This window comes from Schistocerca piceifrons, unplaced genomic scaffold (genome assembly GCF_021461385.2).
Source record: "Schistocerca piceifrons isolate TAMUIC-IGC-003096 unplaced genomic scaffold, iqSchPice1.1 HiC_scaffold_1772, whole genome shotgun sequence".
Classification (NCBI taxonomy): Eukaryota; Metazoa; Arthropoda; class Insecta; order Orthoptera; family Acrididae; genus Schistocerca; species Schistocerca piceifrons.
In genome coordinates, this window is record NW_025727648.1 from 528255 (window position 1) to 555258 (window position 27004).

The 27004-nt window shown below is 47.0% G+C and overlaps 45 non-coding genes across 45 annotated transcripts; all 45 read right to left on the reverse strand.

Annotated features, from left to right (window-relative positions):
- Positions 1–30: 30 nt before the first annotated feature.
- Positions 31–103, reverse strand: Trnar-ucg. Its single transcript has one exon. It is a non-coding gene; the product is annotated as a tRNA-Arg (tRNA).
- Positions 104–660: 557 nt separating this feature from the next.
- Positions 661–732, reverse strand: Trnat-agu. The gene has a single exon. It is a non-coding gene; the product is annotated as a tRNA-Thr (tRNA).
- Positions 733–1053: 321 nt separating this feature from the next.
- Positions 1054–1126, reverse strand: Trnak-cuu. The gene has a single exon. It is a non-coding gene; the product is annotated as a tRNA-Lys (tRNA).
- Positions 1127–1564: 438 nt separating this feature from the next.
- On the reverse strand, positions 1565–1637 carry Trnar-ucg. Its single transcript has one exon. It is a non-coding gene; the product is annotated as a tRNA-Arg (tRNA).
- A 545-nt stretch (positions 1638–2182) lies between these two features.
- On the reverse strand, positions 2183–2254 carry Trnat-agu. The gene has a single exon. It is a non-coding gene; the product is annotated as a tRNA-Thr (tRNA).
- A 321-nt stretch (positions 2255–2575) lies between these two features.
- On the reverse strand, positions 2576–2648 carry Trnak-cuu. Its single transcript has one exon. It is a non-coding gene; the product is annotated as a tRNA-Lys (tRNA).
- Positions 2649–3086: 438 nt separating this feature from the next.
- Positions 3087–3159, reverse strand: Trnar-ucg. Its single transcript has one exon. It is a non-coding gene; the product is annotated as a tRNA-Arg (tRNA).
- Positions 3160–3701: 542 nt separating this feature from the next.
- Positions 3702–3773, reverse strand: Trnat-agu. Its single transcript has one exon. It is a non-coding gene; the product is annotated as a tRNA-Thr (tRNA).
- A 322-nt stretch (positions 3774–4095) lies between these two features.
- Positions 4096–4168, reverse strand: Trnak-cuu. The gene has a single exon. It is a non-coding gene; the product is annotated as a tRNA-Lys (tRNA).
- Positions 4169–4606: 438 nt separating this feature from the next.
- On the reverse strand, positions 4607–4679 carry Trnar-ucg. The gene has a single exon. It is a non-coding gene; the product is annotated as a tRNA-Arg (tRNA).
- A 542-nt stretch (positions 4680–5221) lies between these two features.
- On the reverse strand, positions 5222–5293 carry Trnat-agu. Its single transcript has one exon. It is a non-coding gene; the product is annotated as a tRNA-Thr (tRNA).
- A 321-nt stretch (positions 5294–5614) lies between these two features.
- Trnak-cuu lies at positions 5615–5687 on the reverse strand. Its single transcript has one exon. It is a non-coding gene; the product is annotated as a tRNA-Lys (tRNA).
- Positions 5688–6125: 438 nt separating this feature from the next.
- Positions 6126–6198, reverse strand: Trnar-ucg. Its single transcript has one exon. It is a non-coding gene; the product is annotated as a tRNA-Arg (tRNA).
- A 542-nt stretch (positions 6199–6740) lies between these two features.
- Trnat-agu lies at positions 6741–6812 on the reverse strand. Its single transcript has one exon. It is a non-coding gene; the product is annotated as a tRNA-Thr (tRNA).
- A 322-nt stretch (positions 6813–7134) lies between these two features.
- Positions 7135–7207, reverse strand: Trnak-cuu. Its single transcript has one exon. It is a non-coding gene; the product is annotated as a tRNA-Lys (tRNA).
- A 438-nt stretch (positions 7208–7645) lies between these two features.
- Trnar-ucg lies at positions 7646–7718 on the reverse strand. Its single transcript has one exon. It is a non-coding gene; the product is annotated as a tRNA-Arg (tRNA).
- Positions 7719–8260: 542 nt separating this feature from the next.
- On the reverse strand, positions 8261–8332 carry Trnat-agu. Its single transcript has one exon. It is a non-coding gene; the product is annotated as a tRNA-Thr (tRNA).
- A 322-nt stretch (positions 8333–8654) lies between these two features.
- Positions 8655–8727, reverse strand: Trnak-cuu. The gene has a single exon. It is a non-coding gene; the product is annotated as a tRNA-Lys (tRNA).
- A 438-nt stretch (positions 8728–9165) lies between these two features.
- On the reverse strand, positions 9166–9238 carry Trnar-ucg. The gene has a single exon. It is a non-coding gene; the product is annotated as a tRNA-Arg (tRNA).
- A 542-nt stretch (positions 9239–9780) lies between these two features.
- Positions 9781–9852, reverse strand: Trnat-agu. The gene has a single exon. It is a non-coding gene; the product is annotated as a tRNA-Thr (tRNA).
- A 322-nt stretch (positions 9853–10174) lies between these two features.
- Trnak-cuu lies at positions 10175–10247 on the reverse strand. The gene has a single exon. It is a non-coding gene; the product is annotated as a tRNA-Lys (tRNA).
- Positions 10248–10685: 438 nt separating this feature from the next.
- Positions 10686–10758, reverse strand: Trnar-ucg. Its single transcript has one exon. It is a non-coding gene; the product is annotated as a tRNA-Arg (tRNA).
- A 542-nt stretch (positions 10759–11300) lies between these two features.
- On the reverse strand, positions 11301–11372 carry Trnat-agu. The gene has a single exon. It is a non-coding gene; the product is annotated as a tRNA-Thr (tRNA).
- A 321-nt stretch (positions 11373–11693) lies between these two features.
- On the reverse strand, positions 11694–11766 carry Trnak-cuu. Its single transcript has one exon. It is a non-coding gene; the product is annotated as a tRNA-Lys (tRNA).
- A 438-nt stretch (positions 11767–12204) lies between these two features.
- Trnar-ucg lies at positions 12205–12277 on the reverse strand. Its single transcript has one exon. It is a non-coding gene; the product is annotated as a tRNA-Arg (tRNA).
- A 542-nt stretch (positions 12278–12819) lies between these two features.
- Trnat-agu lies at positions 12820–12891 on the reverse strand. Its single transcript has one exon. It is a non-coding gene; the product is annotated as a tRNA-Thr (tRNA).
- Positions 12892–13213: 322 nt separating this feature from the next.
- On the reverse strand, positions 13214–13286 carry Trnak-cuu. Its single transcript has one exon. It is a non-coding gene; the product is annotated as a tRNA-Lys (tRNA).
- A 438-nt stretch (positions 13287–13724) lies between these two features.
- Trnar-ucg lies at positions 13725–13797 on the reverse strand. Its single transcript has one exon. It is a non-coding gene; the product is annotated as a tRNA-Arg (tRNA).
- A 542-nt stretch (positions 13798–14339) lies between these two features.
- Trnat-agu lies at positions 14340–14411 on the reverse strand. Its single transcript has one exon. It is a non-coding gene; the product is annotated as a tRNA-Thr (tRNA).
- Positions 14412–14732: 321 nt separating this feature from the next.
- Positions 14733–14805, reverse strand: Trnak-cuu. The gene has a single exon. It is a non-coding gene; the product is annotated as a tRNA-Lys (tRNA).
- Positions 14806–15243: 438 nt separating this feature from the next.
- Trnar-ucg lies at positions 15244–15316 on the reverse strand. The gene has a single exon. It is a non-coding gene; the product is annotated as a tRNA-Arg (tRNA).
- Positions 15317–15858: 542 nt separating this feature from the next.
- Trnat-agu lies at positions 15859–15930 on the reverse strand. Its single transcript has one exon. It is a non-coding gene; the product is annotated as a tRNA-Thr (tRNA).
- Positions 15931–16252: 322 nt separating this feature from the next.
- Positions 16253–16325, reverse strand: Trnak-cuu. Its single transcript has one exon. It is a non-coding gene; the product is annotated as a tRNA-Lys (tRNA).
- A 438-nt stretch (positions 16326–16763) lies between these two features.
- Trnar-ucg lies at positions 16764–16836 on the reverse strand. Its single transcript has one exon. It is a non-coding gene; the product is annotated as a tRNA-Arg (tRNA).
- A 554-nt stretch (positions 16837–17390) lies between these two features.
- Trnat-agu lies at positions 17391–17462 on the reverse strand. Its single transcript has one exon. It is a non-coding gene; the product is annotated as a tRNA-Thr (tRNA).
- Positions 17463–17783: 321 nt separating this feature from the next.
- On the reverse strand, positions 17784–17856 carry Trnak-cuu. The gene has a single exon. It is a non-coding gene; the product is annotated as a tRNA-Lys (tRNA).
- A 438-nt stretch (positions 17857–18294) lies between these two features.
- On the reverse strand, positions 18295–18367 carry Trnar-ucg. The gene has a single exon. It is a non-coding gene; the product is annotated as a tRNA-Arg (tRNA).
- Positions 18368–18909: 542 nt separating this feature from the next.
- Trnat-agu lies at positions 18910–18981 on the reverse strand. The gene has a single exon. It is a non-coding gene; the product is annotated as a tRNA-Thr (tRNA).
- Positions 18982–19302: 321 nt separating this feature from the next.
- Trnak-cuu lies at positions 19303–19375 on the reverse strand. Its single transcript has one exon. It is a non-coding gene; the product is annotated as a tRNA-Lys (tRNA).
- Positions 19376–19813: 438 nt separating this feature from the next.
- Trnar-ucg lies at positions 19814–19886 on the reverse strand. The gene has a single exon. It is a non-coding gene; the product is annotated as a tRNA-Arg (tRNA).
- A 542-nt stretch (positions 19887–20428) lies between these two features.
- Trnat-agu lies at positions 20429–20500 on the reverse strand. Its single transcript has one exon. It is a non-coding gene; the product is annotated as a tRNA-Thr (tRNA).
- A 321-nt stretch (positions 20501–20821) lies between these two features.
- Trnak-cuu lies at positions 20822–20894 on the reverse strand. Its single transcript has one exon. It is a non-coding gene; the product is annotated as a tRNA-Lys (tRNA).
- A 438-nt stretch (positions 20895–21332) lies between these two features.
- Trnar-ucg lies at positions 21333–21405 on the reverse strand. The gene has a single exon. It is a non-coding gene; the product is annotated as a tRNA-Arg (tRNA).
- Positions 21406–21947: 542 nt separating this feature from the next.
- Trnat-agu lies at positions 21948–22019 on the reverse strand. The gene has a single exon. It is a non-coding gene; the product is annotated as a tRNA-Thr (tRNA).
- Positions 22020–22340: 321 nt separating this feature from the next.
- Trnak-cuu lies at positions 22341–22413 on the reverse strand. Its single transcript has one exon. It is a non-coding gene; the product is annotated as a tRNA-Lys (tRNA).
- Positions 22414–27004: the final 4591 nt, after the last annotated feature.

The following is a 27004-nucleotide window of genomic DNA, read 5'->3' on the forward strand; positions in this document are numbered from 1 at the left end:
GCATGCATCTTTTGCAGAACTGGAAAAACTCGACCGTGACAGGATTCGAACCTGCAATCTTCGGATCCGAAGTCCGACGCCTTATCCATTAGGCCACACGGTCACTGGCGCAATATGCTTCCCCACACACACCTCATTGTCGCCATTTGTACGCTTGCCGGAATGAATTTCCCATCTTTGACGCAATTCTCCATCTCCAATTTCAGTACTAAAAAGGCGACGCTACTTCTTGCTGTGTCCCATCGCAAGTTACATTCAAGCCCTTGTGACGCTGATCAAACAAGAGGTTGCAAATCAGCTTCAATTGCTTACTGCCATCTCAGTCGCTTGCAGAAGGTGCCTCACCCTATGTCATACAATGGCGAGTTGCCTCTATTACCAAAGCGGCGGCGGCGCCGACGACGACGACGACGACGACGACGACAACCGCGAGGGTCTCTACCAGGGGTAGAAAATACATCACAAGAACTAAGTATTCCACGTCGGCATTCTCCGGAGACTGCCAAAAGCAGCAGTTTCTGGTGCCTACTTTAATAGCACCATTCGCACTATTCATTTGCGAGAGCATTTCTTAAATACCGAACCCATTCATAATTTTTTATATCCTTGACCGCTTTTTTCGAAAGATCTACGTTAGAAGGGGCTGTTACAAAATTCTTTTGCCTCCTGTGAGGATCGAACTCACGACCTCTGGTTTACTAGACCAGCGCTCTGCCACTGAGCTAAGGAGGCGCCGCCTAGTGCACATTTCGGGTACTTCAATCTTATGGACCAGTCAATCGGAGCCCTTCAGCTGGAAACGCACCGCATTAGCGACCATTATTTGTATTTAGTTAGCACAGCTGCTGCTTTCCTACACATCTCACACGATATCGATGTACGCCTAAAATTCCAAAACAACACTTTTATTTCATTTCAGAGCTACTTTCAGCTTCAAAAACCATTCCTCTGATATTCATACGAAGCTAGGCATCGTCGTAACCCGTTACGTTCATTACGCAAGGCTCACGAGAGGGGCGCAGGTTGCATCCGCGTAGACACAAAATTTTGCGCCGCCCAGCGTGGGGCTCGAACCCACGACCCTGAGATTAAGAGTCTCATGCTCTACCGACTGAGCTAGCCGGGCTCCACACAACGCGTCTCGAGCCATACAGTATTTATGCGACCTGCGACCATCTATGGAAGATCCTTTTGACTACAGCTTATTTCCTGCTGCCACAAATGAGCTACAATTCCTATTCAATGAAATAAATTTTCCGAAAGGCATCAAATCTACTTGAAATGATACGTGGCTATCAGCACCATTATTCAACACACATGCTCGACTGTGCGCAGACGCCTGTGGCGCAGCTCTTGGGTCCTGAGTCAGACGCAGTAGTTCCAAAAATCTCTCCTGATCGGCACTGTGCCGAAAATTTCGCTACACAACCCCTTTGTCTTGCTTGAGCTTCAGGTAGACGCCGGTTTGCAGCCAGGAAGCGGACAGCAGCAACTTTCAACTAGATTTGTAGTACTCAAACAACTCAGTAAAACAGCATGCATCTTTTGCAGAACTGGAAAAACTCGACCGTGACAGGATTCGAACCTGCAATCTTCGGATCCGAAGTCCGACGCCTTATCCATTAGGCCACACGGTCACTGGCGCAATATGCTTCCCCACACACACCTCATTGTCGCCATTTGTACGCTTGCCGGAATGAATTTCCCATCTTTGACGCAATTCTCCATCTCCAATTTCAGTACTAAAAAGGCGACGCTACTTCTTGCTGTGTCCCATCGCAAGTTACATTCAAGCCCTTGTGACGCTGATCAAACAAGAGGTTGCAAATCAGCTTCAATTGCTTACTGCCATCTCAGTCGCTTGCAGAAGGTGCCTCACCCTATGTCATACAATGGCGAGTTGCCTCTATTACCAAAGCGGCGGCGGCGCCGACGACGACGACGACAACCGCGAGGGTCTCTACCAGGGGTAGAAAATACATCACAAGAACTAAGTATTCCACGTCGGCATTCTCCGGAGACTGCCAAAAGCAGCAGTTTCTGGTGCCTACTTTAATAGCACCATTCGCACTATTCATTTGCGAGAGCATTTCTTAAATACCGAACCCATTCATAATTTTTTATATCCTTGACCGCTTTTTTCGAAAGATCTACGTTAGAAGGGGCTGTTACAAAATTCTTTTGCCTCCTGTGAGGATCGAACTCACGACCTCTGGTTTACTAGACCAGCGCTCTGCCACTGAGCTAAGGAGGCGCCGCCTAGTGCACATTTCGGGTACTTCAATCTTATGGACCAGTCAATCGGAGCCCTTCAGCTGGAAACGCACCGCATTAGCGACCATTATTTGTATTTAGTTAGCACAGCTGCTGCTTTCCTACACATCTCACACGATATCGATGTACGCCTAAAATTCCAAAACAACACTTTTATTTCATTTCAGAGCTACTTTCAGCTTCAAAAACCATTCCTCTGATATTCATACGAAGCTAGGCATCGTCGTAACCCGTTACGTTCATTACGCAAGGCTCACGAGAGGGGCGCAGGTTGCATCCGCGTAGACACAAAATTTTGCGCCGCCCAGCGTGGGGCTCGAACCCACGACCCTGAGATTAAGAGTCTCATGCTCTACCGACTGAGCTAGCCGGGCTCCACACAACGCGTCACGAGCCATACAGTATTTATGCGACCTGCGACCATCTATGGAAGATCCTTTTGACTACAGCTTATTTCCTGCTGCCACAAATGAGCTACAATTCCTATTCAATGAAATAAATTTTCCGAAAGGCATCAAATCTACTTGAAATGATACGTGGCTATCAGCACCATTATTCAACACACATGCTCGACTGTGCGCAGACGCCTGTGGCGCAGCTCTTGGGTCCTGAGTCAGACGCAGTAGTTCCAAAAATCTCTCCTGATCGGCACTGTGCCGAAAATTTCGCTACACAACCCCTTTGTCTTGCTTGAGCTTCAGGTAGACGCCGGTTTGCAGCCAGGAAGCGGACAGCAGCAACTTTCAACTAGATTTGTAGTACTCAAACAACTCAGTAAAACAGCATGCATCTTTTGCAGAACTGGAAAAACTCGACCGTGACAGGATTCGAACCTGCAATCTTCGGATCCGAAGTCCGACGCCTTATCCATTAGGCCACACGGTCACTGGCGCAATATGCTTCCCCACACACACCTCATTGTCGCCATTTGTACGCTTGCCGGAATGAATTTCCCATCTTTGACGCAATTCTCCATCTCCAATTTCAGTACTAAAAAGGCGACGCTACTTCTTGCTGTGTCCCATCGCAAGTTACATTCAAGCCCTTGTGACGCTGATCAAACAAGAGGTTGCAAATCAGCTTCAATTGCTTACTGCCATCTCAGTCGCTTGCAGAAGGTGCCTCACCCTATGTCATACAATGGCGAGTTGCCTCTATTACCAAAGCGGCGGCGGCGCCGACGACGACGACAACCGCGAGGGTCTCTACCAGGGGTAGAAAATACATCACAAGAACTAAGTATTCCACGTCGGCATTCTCCGGAGACTGCCAAAAGCAGCAGTTTCTGGTGCCTACTTTAATAGCACCATTCGCACTATTCATTTGCGAGAGCATTTCTTAAATACCGAACCCATTCATAATTTTTTATATACTTGACCGCTTTTTTCGAAAGATCTACGTTAGAAGGGGCTGTTACAAAATTCTTTTGCCTCCTGTGACGATCGAACTCACGACCTCTGGTTTACTAGACCAGCGCTCTGCCACTGAGCTAAGGAGGCGCCGCCTAGTGCACATTTCGGGTACTTCAATCTTATGGACCAGTCAATCGGAGCCCTTCAGCTGGAAACGCACCGCATTAGCGACCATTATTTGTATTTAGTTAGCACAGCTGCTGCTTTCCTACACATCTCACACGATATCGATGTACGCCTAAAATTCCAAAACAACACTTTTATTTCATTTCAGAGCTACTTTCAGCTTCAAAAAACCATTCCTCTGATATTCATACGAAGCTAGGCATCGTCGTAACCCGTTACGTTCATTACGCAAGGCTCACGAGAGGGGCGCAGGTTGCATCCGCGTAGACACAAAATTTTGCGCCGCCCAGCGTGGGGCTCGAACCCACGACCCTGAGATTAAGAGTCTCATGCTCTACCGACTGAGCTAGCCGGGCTCCACACAACGCGTCACGAGCCATACAGTATTTATGCGACCTGCGACCATCTATGGAAGATCCTTTTGACTACAGCTTATTTCCTGCTGCCACAAATGAGCTACAATTCCTATTCAATGAAATAAATTTTCCGAAAGGCATCAAATCTACTTGAAATGATACGTGGCTATCAGCACCATTATTCAACACACATGCTCGACTGTGCGCAGACGCCTGTGGCGCAGCTCTTGGGTCCTGAGTCAGACGCAGTAGTTCCAAAAATCTCTCCTGATCGGCACTGTGCCGAAAATTTCGCTACACAACCCCTTTGTCTTGCTTGAGCTTCAGGTAGACGCCGGTTTGCAGCCAGGAAGCGGACAGCAGCAACTTTCAACTAGATTTGTAGTACTCAAACAACTCAGTAAAACAGCATGCATCTTTTGCAGAACTGGAAAAACTCGACCGTGACAGGATTCGAACCTGCAATCTTCGGATCCGAAGTCCGACGCCTTATCCATTAGGCCACACGGTCACTGGCGCAATATGCTTCCCCACACACACCTCATTGTCGCCATTTGTACGCTTGCCGGAATGAATTTCCCATCTTTGACGCAATTCTCCATCTCCAATTTCAGTACTAAAAAGGCGACGCTACTTCTTGCTGTGTCCCATCGCAAGTTACATTCAAGCCCTTGTGACGCTGATCAAACAAGAGGTTGCAAATCAGCTTCAATTGCTTACTGCCATCTCAGTCGCTTGCAGAAGGTGCCTCACCCTATGTCATACAATGGCGAGTTGCCTCTATTACCAAAGCGGCGGCGGCGCCGACGACGACGACAACCGCGAGGGTCTCTACCAGGGGTAGAAAATACATCACAAGAACTAAGTATTCCACGTCGGCATTCTCCGGAGACTGCCAAAAGCAGCAGTTTCTGGTGCCTACTTTAATAGCACCATTCGCACTATTCATTTGCGAGAGCATTTCTTAAATACCGAACCCATTCATAATTTTTTATATCCTTGACCGCTTTTTTCGAAAGATCTACGTTAGAAGGGGCTGTTACAAAATTCTTTTGCCTCCTGTGAGGATCGAACTCACGACCTCTGGTTTACTAGACCAGCTCTCTGCCACTGAGCTAAGGAGGCGCCGCCTAGTGCACATTTCGGGTACTTCAATCTTATGGACCAGTCAATCGGAGCCCTTCAGCTGGAAACGCACCGCATTAGCGACCATTATTTGTATTTAGTTAGCACAGCTGCTGCTTTCCTACACATCTCACACGATATCGATGTACGCCTAAAATTCCAAAACAACACTTTTATTTCATTTCAGAGCTACTTTCAGCTTCAAAAACCATTCCTCTGATATTCATACGAAGCTAGGCATCGTCGTAACCCGTTACGTTCATTACGCAAGGCTCACGAGAGGGGCGCAGGTTGCATCCGCGTAGACACAAAATTTTGCGCCGCCCAGCGTGGGGCTCGAACCCACGACCCTGAGATTAAGAGTCTCATGCTCTACCGACTGAGCTAGCCGGGCTCCACACAACGCGTCACGAGCCATACAGTATTTATGCGACCTGCGACCATCTATGGAAGATCCTTTTGACTACAGCTTATTTCCTGCTGCCACAAATGAGCTACAATTCCTATTCAATGAAATAAATTTTCCGAAAGGCATCAAATCTACTTGAAATGATACGTGGCTATCAGCACCATTATTCAACACACATGCTCGACTGTGCGCAGACGCCTGTGGCGCAGCTCTTGGGTCCTGAGTCAGACGCAGTAGTTCCAAAAATCTCTCCTGATCGGCACTGTGCCGAAAATTTCGCTACACAACCCCTTTGTCTTGCTTGAGCTTCAGGTAGACGCCGGTTTGCAGCCAGGAAGCGGACAGCAGCAACTTTCAACTAGATTTGTAGTACTCAAACAACTCAGTAAAACAGCATGCATCTTTTGCAGAACTGGAAAAACTCGACCGTGACAGGATTCGAACCTGCAATCTTCGGATCCGAAGTCCGACGCCTTATCCATTAGGCCACACGGTCACTGGCGCAATATGCTTCCCCACACACACCTCATTGTCGCCATTTGTACGCTTGCCGGAATGAATTTCCCATCTTTGACGCAATTCTCCATCTCCAATTTCAGTACTAAAAAGGCGACGCTACTTCTTGCTGTGTCCCATCGCAAGTTACATTCAAGCCCTTGTGACGCTGATCAAACAAGAGGTTGCAAATCAGCTTCAATTGCTTACTGCCATCTCAGTCGCTTGCAGAAGGTGCCTCACCCTATGTCATACAATGGCGAGTTGCCTCTATTACCAAAGCGGCGGCGGCGCCGACGACGACGACAACCGCGAGGGTCTCTACCAGGGGTAGAAAATACATCACAAGAACTAAGTATTCCACGTCGGCATTCTCCGGAGACTGCCAAAAGCAGCAGTTTCTGGTGCCTACTTTAATAGCACCATTCGCACTATTCATTTGCGAGAGCATTTCTTAAATACCGAACCCATTCATAATTTTTTATATACTTGACCGCTTTTTTCGAAAGATCTACGTTAGAAGGGGCTGTTACAAAATTCTTTTGCCTCCTGTGACGATCGAACTCACGACCTCTGGTTTACTAGACCAGCGCTCTGCCACTGAGCTAAGGAGGCGCCGCCTAGTGCACATTTCGGGTACTTCAATCTTATGGACCAGTCAATCGGAGCCCTTCAGCTGGAAACGCACCGCATTAGCGACCATTATTTGTATTTAGTTAGCACAGCTGCTGCTTTCCTACACATCTCACACGATATCGATGTACGCCTAAAATTCCAAAACAACACTTTTATTTCATTTCAGAGCTACTTTCAGCTTCAAAAAACCATTCCTCTGATATTCATACGAAGCTAGGCATCGTCGTAACCCGTTACGTTCATTACGCAAGGCTCACGAGAGGGGCGCAGGTTGCATCCGCGTAGACACAAAATTTTGCGCCGCCCAGCGTGGGGCTCGAACCCACGACCCTGAGATTAAGAGTCTCATGCTCTACCGACTGAGCTAGCCGGGCTCCACACAACGCGTCACGAGCCATACAGTATTTATGCGACCTGCGACCATCTATGGAAGATCCTTTTGACTACAGCTTATTTCCTGCTGCCACAAATGAGCTACAATTCCTATTCAATGAAATAAATTTTCCGAAAGGCATCAAATCTACTTGAAATGATACGTGGCTATCAGCACCATTATTCAACACACATGCTCGACTGTGCGCAGACGCCTGTGGCGCAGCTCTTGGGTCCTGAGTCAGACGCAGTAGTTCCAAAAATCTCTCCTGATCGGCACTGTGCCGAAAATTTCGCTACACAACCCCTTTGTCTTGCTTGAGCTTCAGGTAGACGCCGGTTTGCAGCCAGGAAGCGGACAGCAGCAACTTTCAACTAGATTTGTAGTACTCAAACAACTCAGTAAAACAGCATGCATCTTTTGCAGAACTGGAAAAACTCGACCGTGACAGGATTCGAACCTGCAATCTTCGGATCCGAAGTCCGACGCCTTATCCATTAGGCCACACGGTCACTGGCGCAATATGCTTCCCCACACACACCTCATTGTCGCCATTTGTACGCTTGCCGGAATGAATTTCCCATCTTTGACGCAATTCTCCATCTCCAATTTCAGTACTAAAAAGGCGACGCTACTTCTTGCTGTGTCCCATCGCAAGTTACATTCAAGCCCTTGTGACGCTGATCAAACAAGAGGTTGCAAATCAGCTTCAATTGCTTACTGCCATCTCAGTCGCTTGCAGAAGGTGCCTCACCCTATGTCATACAATGGCGAGTTGCCTCTATTACCAAAGCGGCGGCGGCGCCGACGACGACGACAACCGCGAGGGTCTCTACCAGGGGTAGAAAATACATCACAAGAACTAAGTATTCCACGTCGGCATTCTCCGGAGACTGCCAAAAGCAGCAGTTTCTGGTGCCTACTTTAATAGCACCATTCGCACTATTCATTTGCGAGAGCATTTCTTAAATACCGAACCCATTCATAATTTTTTATATACTTGACCGCTTTTTTCGAAAGATCTACGTTAGAAGGGGCTGTTACAAAATTCTTTTGCCTCCTGTGACGATCGAACTCACGACCTCTGGTTTACTAGACCAGCGCTCTGCCACTGAGCTAAGGAGGCGCCGCCTAGTGCACATTTCGGGTACTTCAATCTTATGGACCAGTCAATCGGAGCCCTTCAGCTGGAAACGCACCGCATTAGCGACCATTATTTGTATTTAGTTAGCACAGCTGCTGCTTTCCTACACATCTCACACGATATCGATGTACGCCTAAAATTCCAAAACAACACTTTTATTTCATTTCAGAGCTACTTTCAGCTTCAAAAAACCATTCCTCTGATATTCATACGAAGCTAGGCATCGTCGTAACCCGTTACGTTCATTACGCAAGGCTCACGAGAGGGGCGCAGGTTGCATCCGCGTAGACACAAAATTTTGCGCCGCCCAGCGTGGGGCTCGAACCCACGACCCTGAGATTAAGAGTCTCATGCTCTACCGACTGAGCTAGCCGGGCTCCACACAACGCGTCACGTGCCATACAGTATTTATGCGACCTGCGACCATCTATGGAAGATCCTTTTGACTACAGCTTATTTCCTGCTGCCACAAATGAGCTACAATTCCTATTCAATGAAATAAATTTTCCGAAAGGCATCAAATCTACTTGAAATGATACGTGGCTATCAGCACCATTATTCAACACACATGCTCGACTGTGCGCAGACGCCTGTGGCGCAGCTCTTGGGTCCTGAGTCAGACGCAGTAGTTCCAAAAATCTCTCCTGATCGGCACTGTGCCGAAAATTTCGCTACACAACCCCTTTGTCTTGCTTGAGCTTCAGGTAGACGCCGGTTTGCAGCCAGGAAGCGGACAGCAGCAACTTTCAACTAGATTTGTAGTACTCAAACAACTCAGTAAAACAGCATGCATCTTTTGCAGAACTGGAAAAACTCGACCGTGACAGGATTCGAACCTGCAATCTTCGGATCCGAAGTCCGACGCCTTATCCATTAGGCCACACGGTCACTGGCGCAATATGCTTCCCCACACACACCTCATTGTCGCCATTTGTACGCTTGCCGGAATGAATTTCCCATCTTTGACGCAATTCTCCATCTCCAATTTCAGTACTAAAAAGGCGACGCTACTTCTTGCTGTGTCCCATCGCAAGTTACATTCAAGCCCTTGTGACGCTGATCAAACAAGAGGTTGCAAATCAGCTTCAATTGCTTACTGCCATCTCAGTCGCTTGCAGAAGGTGCCTCACCCTATGTCATACAATGGCGAGTTGCCTCTATTACCAAAGCGGCGGCGGCGCCGACGACGACGACAACCGCGAGGGTCTCTACCAGGGGTAGAAAATACATCACAAGAACTAAGTATTCCACGTCGGCATTCTCCGGAGACTGCCAAAAGCAGCAGTTTCTGGTGCCTACTTTAATAGCACCATTCGCACTATTCATTTGCGAGAGCATTTCTTAAATACCGAACCCATTCATAATTTTTTATATACTTGACCGCTTTTTTCGAAAGATCTACGTTAGAAGGGGCTGTTACAAAATTCTTTTGCCTCCTGTGACGATCGAACTCACGACCTCTGGTTTACTAGACCAGCGCTCTGCCACTGAGCTAAGGAGGCGCCGCCTAGTGCACATTTCGGGTACTTCAATCTTATGGACCAGTCAATCGGAGCCCTTCAGCTGGAAACGCACCGCATTAGCGACCATTATTTGTATTTAGTTAGCACAGCTGCTGCTTTCCTACACATCTCACACGATGTCGATGTACGCCTAAAATTCCAAAACAACACTTTTATTTCATTTCAGAGCTACTTTCAGCTTCAAAAAACCATTCCTCTGATATTCATACGAAGCTAGGCATCGTCGTAACCCGTTACGTTCATTACGCAAGGCTCACGAGAGGGGCGCAGGTTGCATCCGCGTAGACACAAAATTTTGCGCCGCCCAGCGTGGGGCTCGAACCCACGACCCTGAGATTAAGAGTCTCATGCTCTACCGACTGAGCTAGCCGGGCTCCACACAACGCGTCACGAGCCATACAGTATTTATGCGACCTGCGACCATCTATGGAAGATCCTTTTGACTACAGCTTATTTCCTGCTGCCACAAATGAGCTACAATTCCTATTCAATGAAATAAATTTTCCGAAAGGCATCAAATCTACTTGAAATGATACGTGGCTATCAGCACCATTATTCAACACACATGCTCGACTGTGCGCAGACGCCTGTGGCGCAGCTCTTGGGTCCTGAGTCAGACGCAGTAGTTCCAAAAATCTCTCCTGATCGGCACTGTGCCGAAAATTTCGCTACACAACCCCTTTGTCTTGCTTGAGCTTCAGGTAGACGCCGGTTTGCAGCCAGGAAGCGGACAGCAGCAACTTTCAACTAGATTTGTAGTACTCAAACAACTCAGTAAAACAGCATGCATCTTTTGCAGAACTGGAAAAACTCGACCGTGACAGGATTCGAACCTGCAATCTTCGGATCCGAAGTCCGACGCCTTATCCATTAGGCCACACGGTCACTGGCGCAATATGCTTCCCCACACACACCTCATTGTCGCCATTTGTACGCTTGCCGGAATGAATTTCCCATCTTTGACGCAATTCTCCATCTCCAATTTCAGTACTAAAAAGGCGACGCTACTTCTTGCTGTGTCCCATCGCAAGTTACATTCAAGCCCTTGTGACGCTGATCAAACAAGAGGTTGCAAATCAGCTTCAATTGCTTACTGCCATCTCAGTCGCTTGCAGAAGGTGCCTCACCCTATGTCATACAATGGCGAGTTGCCTCTATTACCAAAGCGGCGGCGGCGCCGACGACGACGACAACCGCGAGGGTCTCTACCAGGGGTAGAAAATACATCACAAGAACTAAGTATTCCACGTCGGCATTCTCCGGAGACTGCCAAAAGCAGCAGTTTCTGGTGCCTACTTTAATAGCACCATTCGCACTATTCATTTGCGAGAGCATTTCTTAAATACCGAACCCATTCATAATTTTTTATATCCTTGACCGCTTTTTTCGAAAGATCTACGTTAGAAGGGGCTGTTACAAAATTCTTTTGCCTCCTGTGAGGATCGAACTCACGACCTCTGGTTTACTAGACCAGCTCTCTGCCACTGAGCTAAGGAGGCGCCGCCTAGTGCACATTTCGGGTACTTCAATCTTATGGACCAGTCAATCGGAGCCCTTCAGCTGGAAACGCACCGCATTAGCGACCATTATTTGTATTTAGTTAGCACAGCTGCTGCTTTCCTACACATCTCACACGATATCGATGTACGCCTAAAATTCCAAAACAACACTTTTATTTCATTTCAGAGCTACTTTCAGCTTCAAAAACCATTCCTCTGATATTCATACGAAGCTAGGCATCGTCGTAACCCGTTACGTTCATTACGCAAGGCTCACGAGAGGGGCGCAGGTTGCATCCGCGTAGACACAAAATTTTGCGCCGCCCAGCGTGGGGCTCGAACCCACGACCCTGAGATTAAGAGTCTCATGCTCTACCGACTGAGCTAGCCGGGCTCCACACAACGCGTCACGAGCCATACAGTATTTATGCGACCTGCGACCATCTATGGAAGATCCTTTTGACTACAGCTTATTTCCTGCTGCCACAAATGAGCTACAATTCCTATTCAATGAAATAAATTTTCCGAAAGGCATCAAATCTACTTGAAATGATACGTGGCTATCAGCACCATTATTCAACACACATGCTCGACTGTGCGCAGACGCCTGTGGCGCAGCTCTTGGGTCCTGAGTCAGACGCAGTAGTTCCAAAAATCTCTCCTGATCGGCACTGTGCCGAAAATTTCGCTACACAACCCCTTTGTCTTGCTTGAGCTTCAGGTAGACGCCGGTTTGCAGCCAGGAAGCGGACAGCAGCAACTTTCAACTAGATTTGTAGTACTCAAACAACTCAGTAAAACAGCATGCATCTTTTGCAGAACTGGAAAAACTCGACCGTGACAGGATTCGAACCTGCAATCTTCGGATCCGAAGTCCGACGCCTTATCCATTAGGCCACACGGTCACTGGCGCAATATGCTTCCCCACACACACCTCATTGTCGCCATTTGTACGCTTGCCGGAATGAATTTCCCATCTTTGACGCAATTCTCCATCTCCAATTTCAGTACTAAAAAGGCGACGCTACTTCTTGCTGTGTCCCATCGCAAGTTACATTCAAGCCCTTGTGACGCTGATCAAACAAGAGGTTGCAAATCAGCTTCAATTGCTTACTGCCATCTCAGTCGCTTGCAGAAGGTGCCTCACCCTATGTCATACAATGGCGAGTTGCCTCTATTACCAAAGCGGCGGCGGCGCCGACGACGACGACAACCGCGAGGGTCTCTACCAGGGGTAGAAAATACATCACAAGAACTAAGTATTCCACGTCGGCATTCTCCGGAGACTGCCAAAAGCAGCAGTTTCTGGTGCCTACTTTAATAGCACCATTCGCACTATTCATTTGCGAGAGCATTTCTTAAATACCGAACCCATTCATAATTTTTTATATACTTGACCGCTTTTTTCGAAAGATCTACGTTAGAAGGGGCTGTTACAAAATTCTTTTGCCTCCTGTGACGATCGAACTCACGACCTCTGGTTTACTAGACCAGCGCTCTGCCACTGAGCTAAGGAGGCGCCGCCTAGTGCACATTTCGGGTACTTCAATCTTATGGACCAGTCAATCGGAGCCCTTCAGCTGGAAACGCACCGCATTAGCGACCATTATTTGTATTTAGTTAGCACAGCTGCTGCTTTCCTACACATCTCACACGATATCGATGTACGCCTAAAATTCCAAAACAACACTTTTATTTCATTTCAGAGCTACTTTCAGCTTCAAAAAACCATTCCTCTGATATTCATACGAAGCTAGGCATCGTCGTAACCCGTTACGTTCATTACGCAAGGCTCACGAGAGGGGCGCAGGTTGCATCCGCGTAGACACAAAATTTTGCGCCGCCCAGCGTGGGGCTCGAACCCACGACCCTGAGATTAAGAGTCTCATGCTCTACCGACTGAGCTAGCCGGGCTCCACACAACGCGTCACGAGCCATACAGTATTTATGCGACCTGCGACCATCTATGGAAGATCCTTTTGACTACAGCTTATTTCCTGCTGCCACAAATGAGCTACAATTCCTATTCAATGAAATAAATTTTCCGAAAGGCATCAAATCTACTTGAAATGATACGTGGCTATCAGCACCATTATTCAACACACATGCTCGACTGTGCGCAGACGCCTGTGGCGCAGCTCTTGGGTCCTGAGTCAGACGCAGTAGTTCCAAAAATCTCTCCTGATCGGCACTGTGCCGAAAATTTCGCTACACAACCCCTTTGTCTTGCTTGAGCTTCAGGTAGACGCCGGTTTGCAGCCAGGAAGCGGACAGCAGCAACTTTCAACTAGATTTGTAGTACTCAAACAACTCAGTAAAACAGCATGCATCTTTTGCAGAACTGGAAAAACTCGACCGTGACAGGATTCGAACCTGCAATCTTCGGATCCGAAGTCCGACGCCTTATCCATTAGGCCACACGGTCACTGGCGCAATATGCTTCCCCACACACACCTCATTGTCGCCATTTGTACGCTTGCCGGAATGAATTTCCCATCTTTGACGCAATTCTCCATCTCCAATTTCAGTACTAAAAAGGCGACGCTACTTCTTGCTGTGTCCCATCGCAAGTTACATTCAAGCCCTTGTGACGCTGATCAAACAAGAGGTTGCAAATCAGCTTCAATTGCTTACTGCCATCTCAGTCGCTTGCAGAAGGTGCCTCACCCTATGTCATACAATGGCGAGTTGCCTCTATTACCAAAGCGGCGGCGGCGCCGACGACGACGACAACCGCGAGGGTCTCTACCAGGGGTAGAAAATACATCACAAGAACTAAGTATTCCACGTCGGCATTCTCCGGAGACTGCCAAAAGCAGCAGTTTCTGGTGCCTACTTTAATAGCACCATTCGCACTATTCATTTGCGAGAGCATTTCTTAAATACCGAACCCATTCATAATTTTTTATATCCTTGACCGCTTTTTTCGAAAGATCTACGTTAGAAGGGGCTGTTACAAAATTCTTTTGCCTCCTGTGAGGATCGAACTCACGACCTCTGGTTTACTAGACCAGCTCTCTGCCACTGAGCTAAGGAGGCGCCGCCTAGTGCACATTTCGGGTACTTCAATCTTATGGACCAGTCAATCGGAGCCCTTCAGCTGGAAACGCACCGCATTAGCGACCATTATTTGTATTTAGTTAGCACAGCTGCTGCTTTCCTACACATCTCACACGATATCGATGTACGCCTAAAATTCCAAAACAACACTTTTATTTCATTTCAGAGCTACTTTCAGCTTCAAAAACCATTCCTCTGATATTCATACGAAGCTAGGCATCGTCGTAACCCGTTACGTTCATTACGCAAGGCTCACGAGAGGGGCGCAGGTTGCATCCGCGTAGACACAAAATTTTGCGCCGCCCAGCGTGGGGCTCGAACCCACGACCCTGAGATTAAGAGTCTCATGCTCTACCGACTGAGCTAGCCGGGCTCCACACAACGCGTCACGAGCCATACAGTATTTATGCGACCTGCGACCATCTATGGAAGATCCTTTTGACTACAGCTTATTTCCTGCTGCCACAAATGAGCTACAATTCCTATTCAATGAAATAAATTTTCCGAAAGGCATCAAATCTACTTGAAATGATACGTGGCTATCAGCACCATTATTCAACACACATGCTCGACTGTGCGCAGACGCCTGTGGCGCAGCTCTTGGGTCCTGAGTCAGACGCAGTAGTTCCAAAAATCTCTCCTGATCGGCACTGTGCCGAAAATTTCGCTACACAACCCCTTTGTCTTGCTTGAGCTTCAGGTAGACGCCGGTTTGCAGCCAGGAAGCGGACAGCAGCAACTTTCAACTAGATTTGTAGTACTCAAACAACTCAGTAAAACAGCATGCATCTTTTGCAGAACTGGAAAAACTCGACCGTGACAGGATTCGAACCTGCAATCTTCGGATCCGAAGTCCGACGCCTTATCCATTAGGCCACACGGTCACTGGCGCAATATGCTTCCCCACACACACCTCATTGTCGCCATTTGTACGCTTGCCGGAATGAATTTCCCATCTTTGACGCAATTCTCCATCTCCAATTTCAGTACTAAAAAGGCGACGCTACTTCTTGCTGTGTCCCATCGCAAGTTACATTCAAGCCCTTGTGACGCTGATCAAACAAGAGGTTGCAAATCAGCTTCAATTGCTTACTGCCATCTCAGTCGCTTGCAGAAGGTGCCTCACCCTATGTCATACAATGGCGAGTTGCCTCTATTACCAAAGCGGCGGCGGCGCCGACGACGACGACAACCGCGAGGGTCTCTACCAGGGGTAGAAAATACATCACAAGAACTAAGTATTCCACGTCGGCATTCTCCGGAGACTGCCAAAAGCAGCAGTTTCTGGTGCCTACTTTAATAGCACCATTCGCACTATTCATTTGCGAGAGCATTTCTTAAATACCGAACCCATTCATAATTTTTTATATACTTGACCGCTTTTTTCGAAAGATCTACGTTAGAAGGGGCTGTTACAAAATTCTTTTGCCTCCTGTGACGATCGAACTCACGACCTCTGGTTTACTAGACCAGCGCTCTGCCACTGAGCTAAGGAGGCGCCGCCTAGTGCACATTTCGGGTACTTCAATCTTATGGACCAGTCAATCGGAGCCCTTCAGCTGGAAACGCACCGCATTAGCGACCATTATTTGTATTTAGTTAGCACAGCTGCTGCTTTCCTACACATCTCACACGATATCGATGTACGCCTAAAATTCCAAAACAACACTTTTATTTCATTTCAGAGCTACTTTCAGCTTCAAAAAACCATTCCTCTGATATTCATACGAAGCTAGGCATCGTCGTAACCCGTTACGTTCATTACGCAAGGCTCACGAGAGGGGCGCAGGTTGCATCCGCGTAGACACAAAATTTTGCGCCGCCCAGCGTGGGGCTCGAACCCACGACCCTGAGATTAAGAGTCTCATGCTCTACCGACTGAGCTAGCCGGGCTCCACACAACGCGTCACGAGCCATACAGTATTTATGCGACCTGCGACCATCTATGGAAGATCCTTTTGACTACAGCTTATTTCCTGCTGCCACAAATGAGCTACAATTCCTATTCAATGAAACAAATTTTCCGAAAGGCATCAAATCTACTTGAAATGATACGTGGCTATCAGCACCATTATTCAACACACATGCTCGACTGTGCACAGACGCCTGTGGCGCAGCTCTTGGGTCCTGAGTCAGACGCAGTAGTTCCAAAAATCTCTCCTGATCGGCACTGTGCCGAAAATTTCGCTACACAACCCCTTTGTCTTGCTTGAGCTTCAGGTAGACGCCGGTTTGCAGCCAGGAAGCGGACAGCAGCAACTTTCAACTAGATTTGTAGTACTCAAACAACTCAGTAAAACAGCATGCATCTTTTGCAGAACTGGAAAAACTCGACCGTGACAGGATTCGAACCTGCAATCTTCGGATCCGAAGTCCGACGCCTTATCCATTAGGCCACACGGTCACTGGCGCAATATGCTTCCCCACACACACCTCATTGTCGCCATTTGTACGCTTGCCGGAATGAATTTCCCATCTTTGACGCAATTCTCCATCTCCAATTTCAGTACTAAAAAGGCGACGCTACTTCTTGCTGTGTCCCATCGCAAGTTACATTCAAGCCCTTGTGACGCTGATCAAACAAGAGGTTGCAAATCAGCTTCAATTGCTTACTGCCATCTCAGTCGCTTGCAGAAGGTGCCTCACCCTATGTCATACAATGGCGAGTTGCCTCTATTACCAAAGCGGCGGCGGCGCCGACGACGACGACGACGACGACGACAACCGCGAGGGTCTCTACCAGGGGTAGAAAATACATCACAAGAACTAAGTATTCCACGTCGGCATTCTCCGGAGACTGCCAAAAGCAGCAGTTTCTGGTGCCTACTTTAATAGCACCATTCGCACTATTCATTTGCGAGAGCATTTCTTAAATACCGAACCCATTCATAATTTTTTATATCCTTGACCGCTTTTTTCGAAAGATCTACGTTAGAAGGGGCTGTTACAAAATTCTTTTGCCTCCTGTGAGGATCGAACTCACGACCTCTGGTTTACTAGACCAGCGCTCTGCCACTGAGCTAAGGAGGCGCCGCCTAGTGCACATTTCGGGTACTTCAATCTTATGGACCAGTCAATCGGAGCCCTTCAGCTGGAAACGCACCGCATTAGCGACCATTATTTGTATTTAGTTAGCACAGCTGCTGCTTTCCTGCACATCTCACACGATATCGATGTACGCCTAAAATTCCAAAACAACACTTTTATTTCATTTCAGAGCTACTTTCAGCTTCAAAAACCATTCCTCTGATATTCATACGAAGCTAGGCATCGTCGTAACCCGTTACGTTCATTACGCAAGGCTCACGAGAGGGGCGCAGGTTGCATCCGCGTAGACACAAAATTTTGCGCCGCCCAGCGTGGGGCTCGAACCCACGACCCTGAGATTAAGAGTCTCATGCTCTACCGACTGAGCTAGCCGGGCTCCACACAACGCGTCACGAGCCATACAGTATTTATGCGACCTGCGACCATCTATGGAAGATCCTTTTGACTACAGCTTATTTCCTGCTGCCACAAATGAGCTACAATTCCTATTCAATGAAATAAATTTTCCGAAAGGCATCAAATCTACTTGAAATGATACGTGGCTATCAGCACCATTATTCAACACACATGCTCGACTGTGCGCAGACGCCTGTGGCGCAGCTCTTGGGTCCTGAGTCAGACGCAGTAGTTCCAAAAATCTCTCCTGATCGGCACTGTGCCGAAAATTTCGCTACACAACCCCTTTGTCTTGCTTGAGCTTCAGGTAGACGCCGGTTTGCAGCCAGGAAGCGGACAGCAGCAACTTTCAACTAGATTTGTAGTACTCAAACAACTCAGTAAAACAGCATGCATCTTTTGCAGAACTGGAAAAACTCGACCGTGACAGGATTCGAACCTGCAATCTTCGGATCCGAAGTCCGACGCCTTATCCATTAGGCCACACGGTCACTGGCGCAATATGCTTCCCCACACACACCTCATTGTCGCCATTTGTACGCTTGCCGGAATGAATTTCCCATCTTTGACGCAATTCTCCATCTCCAATTTCAGTACTAAAAAGGCGACGCTACTTCTTGCTGTGTCCCATCGCAAGTTACATTCAAGCCCTTGTGACGCTGATCAAACAAGAGGTTGCAAATCAGCTTCAATTGCTTACTGCCATCTCAGTCGCTTGCAGAAGGTGCCTCACCCTATGTCATACAATGGCGAGTTGCCTCTATTACCAAAGCGGCGGCGGCGCCGACGACGACGACAACCGCGAGGGTCTCTACCAGGGGTAGAAAATACATCACAAGAACTAAGTATTCCACGTCGGCATTCTCCGGAGACTGCCAAAAGCAGCAGTTTCTGGTGCCTACTTTAATAGCACCATTCGCACTATTCATTTGCGAGAGCATTTCTTAAATACCGAACCCATTCATAATTTTTTATATCCTTGACCGCTTTTTTCGAAAGATCTACGTTAGAAGGGGCTGTTACAAAATTCTTTTGCCTCCTGTGAGGATCGAACTCACGACCTCTGGTTTACTAGACCAGCGCTCTGCCACTGAGCTAAGGAGGCGCCGCCTAGTGCACATTTCGGGTACTTCAATCTTATGGACCAGTCAATCGGAGCCCTTCAGCTGGAAACGCACCGCATTAGCGACCATTATTTGTATTTAGTTAGCACAGCTGCTGCTTTCCTACACATCTCACACGATATCGATGTACGCCTAAAATTCCAAAACAACACTTTTATTTCATTTCAGAGCTACTTTCAGCTTCAAAAACCATTCCTCTGATATTCATACGAAGCTAGGCATCGTCGTAACCCGTTACGTTCATTACGCAAGGCTCACGAGAGGGGCGCAGGTTGCATCCGCGTAGACACAAAATTTTGCGCCGCCCAGCGTGGGGCTCGAACCCACGACCCTGAGATTAAGAGTCTCATGCTCTACCGACTGAGCTAGCCGGGCTCCACACAACGCGTCACGAGCCATACAGTATTTATGCGACCTGCGACCATCTATGGAAGATCCTTTTGACTACAGCTTATTTCCTGCTGCCACAAATGAGCTACAATTCCTATTCAATGAAATAAATTTTCCGAAAGGCATCAAATCTACTTGAAATGATACGTGGCTATCAGCACCATTATTCAACACACATGCTCGACTGTGCGCAGACGCCTGTGGCGCAGCTCTTGGGTCCTGAGTCAGACGCAGTAGTTCCAAAAATCTCTCCTGATCGGCACTGTGCCGAAAATTTCGCTACACAACCCCTTTGTCTTGCTTGAGCTTCAGGTAGACGCCGGTTTGCAGCCAGGAAGCGGACAGCAGCAACTTTCAACTAGATTTGTAGTACTCAAACAACTCAGTAAAACAGCATGCATCTTTTGCAGAACTGGAAAAACTCGACCGTGACAGGATTCGAACCTGCAATCTTCGGATCCGAAGTCCGACGCCTTATCCATTAGGCCACACGGTCACTGGCGCAATATGCTTCCCCACACACACCTCATTGTCGCCATTTGTACGCTTGCCGGAATGAATTTCCCATCTTTGACGCAATTCTCCATCTCCAATTTCAGTACTAAAAAGGCGACGCTACTTCTTGCTGTGTCCCATCGCAAGTTACATTCAAGCCCTTGTGACGCTGATCAAACAAGAGGTTGCAAATCAGCTTCAATTGCTTACTGCCATCTCAGTCGCTTGCAGAAGGTGCCTCACCCTATGTCATACAATGGCGAGTTGCCTCTATTACCAAAGCGGCGGCGGCGCCGACGACGACGACAACCGCGAGGGTCTCTACCAGGGGTAGAAAATACATCACAAGAACTAAGTATTCCACGTCGGCATTCTCCGGAGACTGCCAAAAGCAGCAGTTTCTGGTGCCTACTTTAATAGCACCATTCGCACTATTCATTTGCGAGAGCATTTCTTAAATACCGAACCCATTCATAATTTTTTATATCCTTGACCGCTTTTTTCGAAAGATCTACGTTAGAAGGGGCTGTTACAAAATTCTTTTGCCTCCTGTGAGGATCGAACTCACGACCTCTGGTTTACTAGACCAGCGCTCTGCCACTGAGCTAAGGAGGCGCCGCCTAGTGCACATTTCGGGTACTTCAATCTTATGGACCAGTCAATCGGAGCCCTTCAGCTGGAAACGCACCGCATTAGCGACCATTATTTGTATTTAGTTAGCACAGCTGCTGCTTTCCTACACATCTCACACGATATCGATGTACGCCTAAAATTCCAAAACAACACTTTTATTTCATTTCAGAGCTACTTTCAGCTTCAAAAACCATTCCTCTGATATTCATACGAAGCTAGGCATCGTCGTAACCCGTTACGTTCATTACGCAAGGCTCACGAGAGGGGCGCAGGTTGCATCCGCGTAGACACAAAATTTTGCGCCGCCCAGCGTGGGGCTCGAACCCACGACCCTGAGATTAAGAGTCTCATGCTCTACCGACTGAGCTAGCCGGGCTCCACACAACGCGTCACGAGCCATACAGTATTTATGCGACCTGCGACCATCTATGGAAGATCCTTTTGACTACAGCTTATTTCCTGCTGCCACAAATGAGCTACAATTCCTATTCAATGAAATAAATTTTCCGAAAGGCATCAAATCTACTTGAAATGATACGTGGCTATCAGCACCATTATTCAACACACATGCTCGACTGTGCGCAGACGCCTGTGGCGCAGCTCTTGGGTCCTGAGTCAGACGCAGTAGTTCCAAAAATCTCTCCTGATCGGCACTGTGCCGAAAATTTCGCTACACAACCCCTTTGTCTTGCTTGAGCTTCAGGTAGACGCCGGTTTGCAGCCAGGAAGCGGACAGCAGCAACTTTCAACTAGATTTGTAGTACTCAAACAACTCAGTAAAACAGCATGCATCTTTTGCAGAACTGGAAAAACTCGACCGTGACAGGATTCGAACCTGCAATCTTCGGATCCGAAGTCCGACGCCTTATCCATTAGGCCACACGGTCACTGGCGCAATATGCTTCCCCACACACACCTCATTGTCGCCATTTGTACGCTTGCCGGAATGAATTTCCCATCTTTGACGCAATTCTCCATCTCCAATTTCAGTACTAAAAAGGCGACGCTACTTCTTGCTGTGTCCCATCGCAAGTTACATTCAAGCCCTTGTGACGCTGATCAAACAAGAGGTTGCAAATCAGCTTCAATTGCTTACTGCCATCTCAGTCGCTTGCAGAAGGTGCCTCACCCTATGTCATACAATGGCGAGTTGCCTCTATTACCAAAGCGGCGGCGGCGCCGACGACGACGACAACCGCGAGGGTCTCTACCAGGGGTAGAAAATACATCACAAGAACTAAGTATTCCACGTCGGCATTCTCCGGAGACTGCCAAAAGCAGCAGTTTCTGGTGCCTACTTTAATAGCACCATTCGCACTATTCATTTGCGAGAGCATTTCTTAAATACCGAACCCATTCATAATTTTTTATATCCTTGACCGCTTTTTTCGAAAGATCTACGTTAGAAGGGGCTGTTACAAAATTCTTTTGCCTCCTGTGAGGATCGAACTCACGACCTCTGGTTTACTAGACCAGCGCTCTGCCACTGAGCTAAGGAGGCGCCGCCTAGTGCACATTTCGGGTACTTCAATCTTATGGACCAGTCAATCGGAGCCCTTCAGCTGGAAACGCACCGCATTAGCGACCATTATTTGTATTTAGTTAGCACAGCTGCTGCTTTCCTACACATCTCACACGATATCGATGTACGCCTAAAATTCCAAAACAACACTTTTATTTCATTTCAGAGCTACTTTCAGCTTCAAAAACCATTCCTCTGATATTCATACGAAGCTAGGCATCGTCGTAACCCGTTACGTTCATTACGCAAGGCTCACGAGAGGGGCGCAGGTTGCATCCGCGTAGACACAAAATTTTGCGCCGCCCAGCGTGGGGCTCGAACCCACGACCCTGAGATTAAGAGTCTCATGCTCTACCGACTGAGCTAGCCGGGCTCCACACAACGCGTCACGAGCCATACAGTATTTATGCGACCTGCGACCATCTATGGAAGATCCTTTTGACTACAGCTTATTTCCTGCTGCCACAAATGAGCTACAATTCCTATTCAATGAAATAAATTTTCCGAAAGGCATCAAATCTACTTGAAATGATACGTGGCTATCAGCACCATTATTCAACACACATGCTCGACTGTGCGCAGACGCCTGTGGCGCAGCTCTTGGGTCCTGAGTCAGACGCAGTAGTTCCAAAAATCTCTCCTGATCGGCACTGTGCCGAAAATTTCGCTACACAACCCCTTTGTCTTGCTTGAGCTTCAGGTAGACGCCGGTTTGCAGCCAGGAAGCGGACAGCAGCAACTTTCAACTAGATTTGTAGTACTCAAACAACTCAGTAAAACAGCATGCATCTTTTGCAGAACTGGAAAAACTCGACCGTGACAGGATTCGAACATGCAATCTTCGGATCCGAAGTCCGACGCCTTATCCATTTTTTTTTTTTTTTTTTTTTTTTTTTTTTTTTTTTTTTTTTTTTTTTTTTTTTTTTTTTTTCGGGCCTCCATCCACCCCTTATAGCCCGTCCTTCCGCTCGCCATTTAGTCGCCTTCGTCGGCGCGGCATCAAGGGCCTTTAATTTAAGGAAAATGAAAAACGTTGTGGATTACATGCGTCGTGCAGATACAAGCATCCATAGGAAGTAAAGAGGAACTGAAATTTATTGCGGCTCCATTGCCTCGTGGTAACAGAAAACGTCAAAGAAGTTAAAAGGAAAGTGAAAATCCATTTCTTCGAAAATAGAAAAGCTTTGGTTGGAACTCTGCGAAATTGAAAGAGAACTAAATTAAATTCTCGAAAACAGACAAACTGAATTTTCTTCTTCGTATCAAATGAAGCTTGAAATCTTGCCAATCGATTACTTCAGAGGTGTTTGTAACTCGTGGTTCTGTCAACATGACGTAGTATTCGCCGTATAAATGGTCCGTCTTATCTTGAGTGAGTATCTGCTGAATGTTCGTTAACATGGAAATTCAATCAATTGATGTAGCAGTCACTTTTTTTTTTTTTTGTTGACGTTATAGTTTTGAGCAGGTAGTTGGCGAAGTTATCCTTATAGTTTTTCGTTTTCATTAGTATATGGTGGTGAGTTGTAAGATAGACCCAGAAGTCGTCTTTACTCTTTTCTGCTTTTGTATATAAGTAATGTACAGTAGCGGCTTTTAACCAGTTTAGAGCGTTCCTTCTCGTCCGTGGGTACGGGGTATCGTCCGGCGTCAGAAAGGCAGCAGGGGTTATGTATCTGGGCGATGTTCGACTGATGAGTGCTAACTTGTTCGTGATATATTCCCATATATCTTTTACGTTGTCGCACACAAACCTGTGTTCATCAGTATCTATTAAATTACACGTTGTGCACAAAGGTGATTCTGCGAGGTGTATGTTATGTAGTTTGGAGTTATTGGCCAATTTTCTGTTAACTGCGAAATACCAAGTGGCTTTCATTGTTGACGGCAAGTACGGACAATGGATGTTCTCCCAGATTACCTTCCAGTCGAAAAGGTAGTATTTTTCTTCGATGTTATTTTTCTTCTTATCTTTTAGAAGTTCCTGGTAAACGTGTTTCACTGTCTTCATTTCCTGTTCGGGGATCCGTGTTTGTACATAACTGTACTCCAGTAAAAACCATTTTAAGTGGTAAAGTCCGTTTGGAATATGTTGCACCGTGATTGGTGGACTGAGGTCGGCGGGAGCTATCTCAGTAAGCAGGTGAGCAGCGAGACTATCAGCTGAGTGTTTCCATTGGTGGAAAGTTTTTGATATGTATAAAGCTTGCGCCTTCTTTCCAACATCGACAAGATTTAAGCCACCATTTTTTGTGGCAAGCGTTAAGGTGTCAAACTGGACTTTAAAAATGTGGTGATGGCTGACAGACTGTCCTAAAGCTGACATAATTCGTTTTGCAGTGAGTGTAGACATTTGTAAAACTTGAGCGATATAATTGAGTTTCGAGGTGAGGTATACATTTGCGACCGTTACTTTCTGAATTTCATTTAGTTTTCGTACACTGTGTACTCGTATGCTGGCACGAATAGTCCGTAGAAGCTTTCTATAGTTGGTTGCAATGGTGTGCCGAATGTTACTCTGAAAATCAATTCCAAGACACTTGAAAATCTTCAGCTGACGTAGTTGTCCGTGAGGGTGCGATCCTAGGCCGCGGCCAATATTGAATATTCCAGACTTTGTCCAGTTTAGTTGTGCACCCGACGCTTGCTCAAATTGCCTGACTAGCTGTAGTGCGGTCTCCACTTCAGTTCTATTTAGTACAAGGAAACCGACATCGTCTGCATACGCCTTGCACACTACTCGGGAGCCATGTATGACGACGCCCTGTAAACTTTGCGTCAGGGTAGCTAACAAAGGCTCAATGGCAATCGCAAAAAGCGCCATGGACATTGGGCAGCCCTGCCTGACGGAACTGGCTATCTCTATCGCTCGGGTAGGTTGGCCATTGATGATGACTCTGGATAAATTATTCGCTACCATCTGTTGTATAATTGCGACGAACCCAGGTGGAAAGCCCATCGCATACATGGTACGAAAGAGATACTGGTGGTTGACCCTGTCAAAGGCTTTGTCGAAGTCCAAGGACATGATGGCACATTTCAACTTACAGACTTCCGCAATGGAGATTAAATCACGGTAGTCGCACAAAGTCTGTTGAATTTTCCGATTCTTTCCCACACTGGTCTGGTAAGGGCCAATGATACTGGTCATTGTAGATTTAAGCCGGTGGGCCAAAAGTCTCGCAAAGATTTTATAGTCGCTGTTGAGCAGCGTTATCGGTCTTAGTTTTTTTACGTGTGCTCTGCCTGAGTTTTTTTTAATTAGAACGACAATGCCTTCACAGAAGCTGGTGGGGATCACGTTGTTGTGGTCTAGAAGTTCGTTACAGATGCAAGTGATCTTCGCCTTTATGGTGTTCCAGAATTTTTGATAGAATTCGGCGGGAATTCCGTCAGGTCCGGGGGATTTATTCTTGGCACTTTCCCAGAGTACATATTCCACGTCTTCTTCGGTTGCCTCGTCCAATAGCTTTTCCGCGTCCACGAGACTGACTCTGTTGCGCAAATTATTCAAAAGAGCATCCTGCGCTTGCACGTTAACTTCTTTATTGGACATCAAGGTGGTGAAGTAGTTTAGCACCGCCGCTTTAATCTCGTTGTGCGTAGTCAGCGTTGCGCCATCCTCAGCAATTAACTCCGTCAGTATTTTACGGGACCCTTTCCTACTTTCTTGGATCATATGGTAGACTGAGGTGAGTTCTTGGTGTACAGTAGTCTGGACCCGTGACCTGACTTTGTAGCCTTCTAGCTGCGTCCTCCTTAGGGTTAGGATTTTGGCCTGGATTTTCTTAATTCGTTGACAATTCTCGACAGCCGAAGTGCCGAGCATATACAGTTCCCGCAGACAATGAAAATAGAAATTGATCGTCCTTTGAAGCCAAAAGCCCTTTTCCCGTGCGTAGTTCATGAAACACCACCTAATTTTAGGTTTGGCGCACCTGAGCCACCAATCAATGGCCGAATTATAAGAGGCAAATCTGTGCTCACATTCTCGCCAGGTATTGAGGAAGGCTTCTTGACACGCCGAGTCTTGTAGATGTGAAACATTTAATTTCCACAGGCCCCTGTATCGACACGTCCGTTGTCGGTCGAGAGTGATTGTACAGATGTATGCAGCATGATCTGAGAACGCCACTGGCCATACTTCTGACTGCAGAATGTTATTCCTCAAAGTGGGTGTGACATAAATGCGATCGAGACGGCTTGCCGAATGGGTCGTGATATGGGTAAACCCAGGTGCTGCACCATGCTTGAGCTCCCAAGAGTCAACTAAGCGCAAGTCTCGTACAATTCGTTCCAGTTCAAGTGATTTGTTAAGATTGGGAGTTTGGTCCTTTGCACTGATGACACAGTTAAAGTCGCCTCCGAAGATGACATTGTCGTGGCGGACGCCAAATAGAGGAACTATTTCTTCTTTAAAGAAGTCTGCTCTTTGACGTCTATTACTGGAACCGGATGGGGCATATACATTAATTAGTCTGTTGTTATAAAAAGTGCCCGCAATGCCCCTACTGTTCGGCAGTTTCGTGACGTCATGAATAATGATACCTTCCTTCACAATAAAAGCTGTACCTAATTTGCAACCGGCCCCAGGATTAGTGATGACATTATAACCTGGTATGCAATCAAGTCCGATCTCTGCTACTTCTTGTACAAACAAAATGTCTACATCAGCTGCATATAAAAAGTCTTTTAAATGTTGTAGTTTAAGAGCGCTGCGTATCTTATTAATATTGAGAGTAGCAAGTCGATAGGCCTGTGGCGGAATTGTGGTGGACTAAACAGGAACAAGACCTAAAACCAGTCCGATATCAAACAGAAATAACGCTGGAAATACAAGCCACGTCGTAAAAGCACTTTGGAAGCAATTCCAGATAACAAAACACGTATTGACAGTCACTTTAAAGGCAGAGTTAAAAATATTCTCCGTTTGAGAAGGGAGCAGTCGTGCGTTCTTTTTGCGC